At 36.7% G+C, this 6,030-nt stretch overlaps 1 pseudogene; it reads right to left on the bottom strand.

The window, feature by feature from the left end:
- Nucleotides 1–4,095: 4,095 nt before the first annotated feature.
- LOC102762579 overlaps nucleotides 4,096–6,030 on the bottom strand; it is a 4,543-nt pseudogene continuing 2,608 nt past the window's right edge.

Genomic DNA, 6,030 nt, shown 5'->3' on the forward strand with positions numbered 1-6,030 from the left:
GTACTGACTATATAGTAAGTGTTAGTTGCTACTATTAAAAGCTATGTCTCTATTAAAAATGAAAAAGTTAAAGAGTGATATTTATAAAACAGGTTCAGATGTAAAAAAAGGGAATCAATTTGGTTTGGCAAAAAATAGTTTAACACAGGAACCAAGGTGTTTATAACATTGTTGGAAAAATTGGTGGGGGGAACTCCAAGCTGGGCTTCTGGAAATGACTTGCAGAATACCTTGGGGAAGAAGGGGCTCCTGCCACACATTTCTCCCCATATCCATAAAACTAGAGACTGGCATCTGGAACACTGATAAGGAAGCTGTACTAACTCCATAACTGCCACTCGACAGGCATAAAGCTATGGAATGGTCCTTGGAATATTGCAGCAGAAGACCCCATATGTTAGCTCTGTCTGTCGCAAAGCTAAGCACAAAATAATAGCCTTCCCTTCAGTGTTCCTACCATCCCTTATGTGTTTCATTGCTGGGGCCCAATTTACATCAGAACCCCAACTGTGAAGAAGTCTGATAGATGTTGTCTTTAGTTTGTAGGCTCTCTAGTGTGAAGAAGCCACCCCACAGGGGCACTTAGAGGGAGACTGGCTTTACGTACTACACATAAACAAACATCTATACACAGAGACGAGACAGAGCCAAGGAGAAGGTATTGCTGTGGCTTCAGTACCTGCTCTCATTCCGGGTGCACTCACCACAGCAGCACAGGGCAGCACGTCCCAGTGTGGGATACACTGCTCCAAAGTCCCTGGAGGCCTGACAAGATATGAATCTCTTTCTTAATGGCAGGGGGTACAGAGTGTTTTGTTTGTTTTTTACTTTCCTGTGACTGCATCTGTTTAGGAGCACCCAGAGCTTTCATAAAGATGGCAGGACTTTGAATTTTCAAGTTGCTCCCAGGCTTGTAAATAGAGTTAATTCATGAAATCATGGAAACTTAGACTTCTTAGAAACCGTGGAGAATGTACACTTCAGTGCTATCAATATGTAGTTGGGACAGCTGATGTCAAAAGAGGTTGAGTGACTTTACCTTAGGTCATGACGGTTCGTTAGGGGCAATACTGAGGGTAAAACTACAGATCTCTTACTCTAATCTAATGCTTTCTAATGTGCTCTGTTTCCCCTAACTATATTATCAACATTAATATATCGAGAATTGTTGTAACATCCTAATGTTAAGATTTAGATCTCAAACATTGGAAAAATAAATATTTTTAATATGAGAATGAATGAAAACCTACTTGGGTTAATTTCTTCAAAACTGGCAATAATGTCAATCAAATGCAATGCAAGATTTTGCAGCATAAGGCGGTCTGTGTTAAAAGGACAGAATAGATCACATGAAGCTGGGAAAATCTCATTCTAGAGCTCAGGACACGTGTAGGGATTGATTGCAGAGCATTGAGCACCATCCTTTCCATTACACTACTCTCAGTTTGGACTCCAGAAAAGTGTATGTAGAACAAACATACCCACGTAAATATGATTATTGCTTTAGCAGTTTGGGCTCACCTTTCCAAAATAACCAAGCACAGCCCCACTTTCCCACGCTCTGAGTATTATCATCCACATTTTGAATTTTCAGTATCCTAGAATAATACATTTTCTAGATTTCTGCATCTGCCCCTTTCCTTCTCTTTCTTCTATTTCTTTTCTTTTTTCATTATCATTAAATCTTACAAAATAACCCCCTAACCACTTAATGAACCCCTGTTATGTGAATGACCTGTTCCTACCAATAGCTGGGAATTTGAAAAGTTAAGACACTCTTGCCCTCAAAGCACTTCTGGTCTGGTTAGAGCAGTGGTTCTCAACCTTCCTAATGCCGCAACCCTTTAATACAGTTCCTCATGTTGTGGTGACCCCCAACCATAAAATTATTTTTGTTGCTGCTTCATAACTGTAATTTTGCTACTGTTATGAATCGTAATGTAAATATCTGATATGCGGGATGTATTTTCATTGTTACAAATTGAACATAATTAAAGCATAGTGATTAATCACAAAAACAATATGTAATTATATATGTGTTTTCCGACAGGACCTATCTTAGAAATTTATGGGTTAACCTTTAAAAAAATGGCATGAATGATAGGCATCAGAGAAGAGCAGAGAAGGAAGAGGTCACCAGTGAGTGGCCAAGCCAATGAACAGAAACTTCAGAGGAGAATATCTGTTTTAGACTTGAAGGATTTAATCAGGATACATTAAAATATGCATAAATTGGGCCAGTGTTAGGACATTATGGATGTTTTGAATAAATTTGTGATAAACTTTATGTTTTAAATTTATGATGAACTAAATCATCTTCTCAAGTAAATTTAAATTTAAAAACACAGAATGAGAAATTTAATTTAGATGACATAAACCAATTACAAAAATTTACACTTTAAAATATGTGTGTGTATATTACAAAATGCCAGAAATATTTTATAGACTGCAGATAAAGAGATAGAATGTGATAGAAACATCACATGTATTTCTACATTGTAACTTTTTGCACTACTTATGGGACCCTATCAATGTGGAAAGAAAAACAATTTAAGTCCTCATATTCTTTAATTTAATCCTAGGAAAAAATATTACTGAAGCCAGAGGCTAAAAGCCTCAAGTTGACAGTTTAATGAAGACTCTAGAGAGAAGGGGAGGCTCTGTGTGTTTTAAGACAAGCCCTGAGCAAGTCACTACATATGTATAAACAAAAACCCCCCAAAAACATTAGTGAATATTTACACATCATTACAAAAATATTTAAGTTAAATACATGTTTATTTTTTATCTACTTATCATAAATTTGCATTTTTCTTTAAATCTATTGGCTATCAAGGCCAAAGATCTTTCCAGTAATATTGAATCATTTGTTTATAAAGTCCCAAGGGCTATTGACTTGTGACTGTGAAACTATAAATATTCATTATAGAAGGCCACACATTAAAATGTTTGTTGTGAAATACCTGCCCTTTCATTTAAAGTTGATTTTACCTACTTTACTGTAATATCAACTATGCAGCTGCTCACATTTTCCCCTGTACCTTTCCTGTATAAGTGGCTTGAGCTTGCTTGTTTAGATAGAATGCACCAGGGTCCTTTTCCCCTGCAGGCTTACTTACAATAAACCTTGGCAGTATAGTTCACTTATTTCTGGAAAGCATCACAAGTGTGAATTTTTATAAGATATTAAGATGTTATACACAGCCTGGACAGCATGGCTCAGTGGTTGAGTATCAACCTATGAACCAGGGGACCCGGTTCATAGGTCGAGCCCAAGTTGCAGGCTCGATCCCCAGTGTGGGGCATGCAGGAGGCAAGCCAATCAATAATTCTCTCTCAGCATTGATATTTCCACCTCTCCCCCCCTCTCTTCTCGGAAAGTAATAAAAGTATATTTTAAAAAAGACTTGAAACCTTACCAAAAAAAAGATGTATTGTATACAGTGTAATTTTTTTTTTTTTTTAATCAGGCTCAGGTTCTGAAACCAATGCAAATACCGAGGTAACTGGGGAAGTTAAAAAAGCAGTGGTTGCCTGCATCTGAACACCACCGGCACAGTAGAACCCAGTAACAATCCCCATCCCCACCAGTGGATTTGAACATGAATTTTACAGTCATTTAGTGTCTTATACATACAATTCTCACCTGCCTTCCTATGACAAGAGAAGATAACTCTCTTCTTGCTCCCGGCCTCCTTCAAATAAACTCAGTTAGTTCTCCTAAGATCTACCTCTAAAATTGCTTTCCTTTGACTATTACGTTTATACCCCTCTTCAAACGTTTATTACATTATTACCTTATAGTTAATTGCAGACATATTTTGTATTGCTTATTCCCCTTACTGTGTTGTAACTTGCAAGAAACAGGTGTACAAGCATACCTCGGAGATCCTGTGAGTTTGGTTCCAGACCACCACAAAACAATGAATATCGGTAATGGGAGTCACACAAATTTTTGTTTTCTCAGTGTATATAAAAGTTATGTTTACACTACACTGTAGTATATTAAGTGTGCAATAGCATTACATATAAAATGCTTTAATGAAAAAAATACTTTATTACTAAAAATTCTCACCATTGTCTGAGCCTTCAGAGTCACAGTCTTTTCACTGGTGAAGGGTTTTGCCTCAGTGTTAATGGCTGTTGATTGATAAGGGTGGTGTGTGGTGAAGGTTGGGGTGGTTGTGACAATTTCTCAAAATAAGACAACAATGAAGTTTGTCACATTCACTGACTCTTCTTTTTATGAACAATTCCTCTGTGGAGTGTGAAGCTGGTTGATAGCATTTTACCCACAGTAAAACTTTTCTCAAAATTGGAGTCAATAATCTAAACCCATACCGCTGTTTCATCAACTAAATTGTAATTTTCTAAGGCCATTGTTATCATTTCAACAATCTTCACAGCATCTTCACCAGAAATAGACTTCATGTCAAGAAATTACTTTCTTAGCTCATCCATAAGAAGTAACTTTTCATTTGTTAAAGTTTTGTCAAGAGATTGTAGCAGTTCAATCACATTTTTAGGCTCCGCTCGTAATTCTAGCTTTCTTGCTCTTTCCATCACACTTGCAGTTACTTCCTCCACCGAAGTCTTTAATTCCATAAAGTCATCCATGAGGTTTAGAATCAACTTCTTCCAAACTCCTGTTATTGTTGATATTTTGACATTTTCCCATGAATAACGAATGTCCCTAATGGCATCTAGAATGGTGAACCCTTTTCAGAAGGTTTTCAATTTACTTTGCCCAGATCCATCAGAATCACTGTCTCTGGTGGTTATAGCCTTACACAGTGCGTTTCTTAAATAATAAGGCTTGGAAGTCAAAATTAGTCTTGATCCATGGGCTGCAGCATGGGTGTTGTGTTAGCAGGCATGAAAATTACATTAATCTAGTTGTACTTCTCTGTTAGAGCTTTTGTTTGACAAAGGTACATTGCAAATGAGCAGTAAATATTTTGAAATAAATCTTTTTTTCTGAGTAGTAGTCTCAAAAGTGGGCTTAAAATACTCAGTAAACCAATTATAAATAGATGTGCTGTCATCCATTTGTTGTCCTATTTATAGAGTACAGGCAGTTTTGATTTAGCGTAACTCTTAAGGGTCCTAGAATTTTTGGAAAGGTAAATGAGCATTGGCGTTAACTTAAAGTCACCAAGTGCATTAGCCCCTAATAAGAGAGATAGCCTATTCTTTGAGGCTTTGAAGCCAGGCATTGACTTCTCCTTTCTAGCTATGAAAGTCCTAAATGGCATATATTCCCAATATAAGGCTATTTCATGTACATTAAAAATCTGTTGTATAGTGTAGCCATCTTCATTAATTATCTTGTTTCATGTAAGAAACAATTTTTTAGTAGTCTTAACATGGCTAACAGCTGCTCAAGGCCTAGCTTTTGGCCCCTCTTGGCTTTTAACACACCTTCACTAAACTTAATCATTTCTAGCTTTTGAATAAAGTGGAGATATGTGACTCTTTCCTTCACTTGAATATTTAGAGGCCATTGCAGAGTTATTAACTGGCCTAATTCCAATATTGTTGTGTCTCTAGGAATAGGGAGGTTCAAGGAGAGGGAGAGATATGGGAAAACAGCTGATCAGTGGAGTTGTTAGAATACACACATTTACCGATTAAGTATAATCAATGCCATATCTTCAAAGTGCAGCACAGTGAAGTGCAATAGAAGGAGGTAGGCCTGTATCAATTTTGGAATCCCCTAGCATTTCTAATACTAATGTAAAGAGAAGACTTTGGAATTACGAATCATGTAAATAATTTAGCTTCTTTGAGACTCATTTTCTTATTCTGTAAAATTGAGATAACAACCAGCTACTGCTCTATTTTTTTGTGGCAATTAAAATAACTGTAAGTGCCTAATAGTGCCTGGCATGTAGCTACAGCAGCAGCAGTAGCAATAGAAGTAGTTACTGAATATTAGTAGGACAAAAAGTGTTATGAATATCTAGATATCTAAATTTGTATGTATGTAGTGTTAACCGAAAAATAAAAAGCCAGTGTGAGAGGGAAAGA

Source organism: Myotis davidii, unplaced genomic scaffold (genome assembly GCF_000327345.1).
Source record: "Myotis davidii unplaced genomic scaffold, ASM32734v1 scaffold252, whole genome shotgun sequence".
Taxonomy (NCBI): Eukaryota; Metazoa; Chordata; class Mammalia; order Chiroptera; family Vespertilionidae; genus Myotis; species Myotis davidii.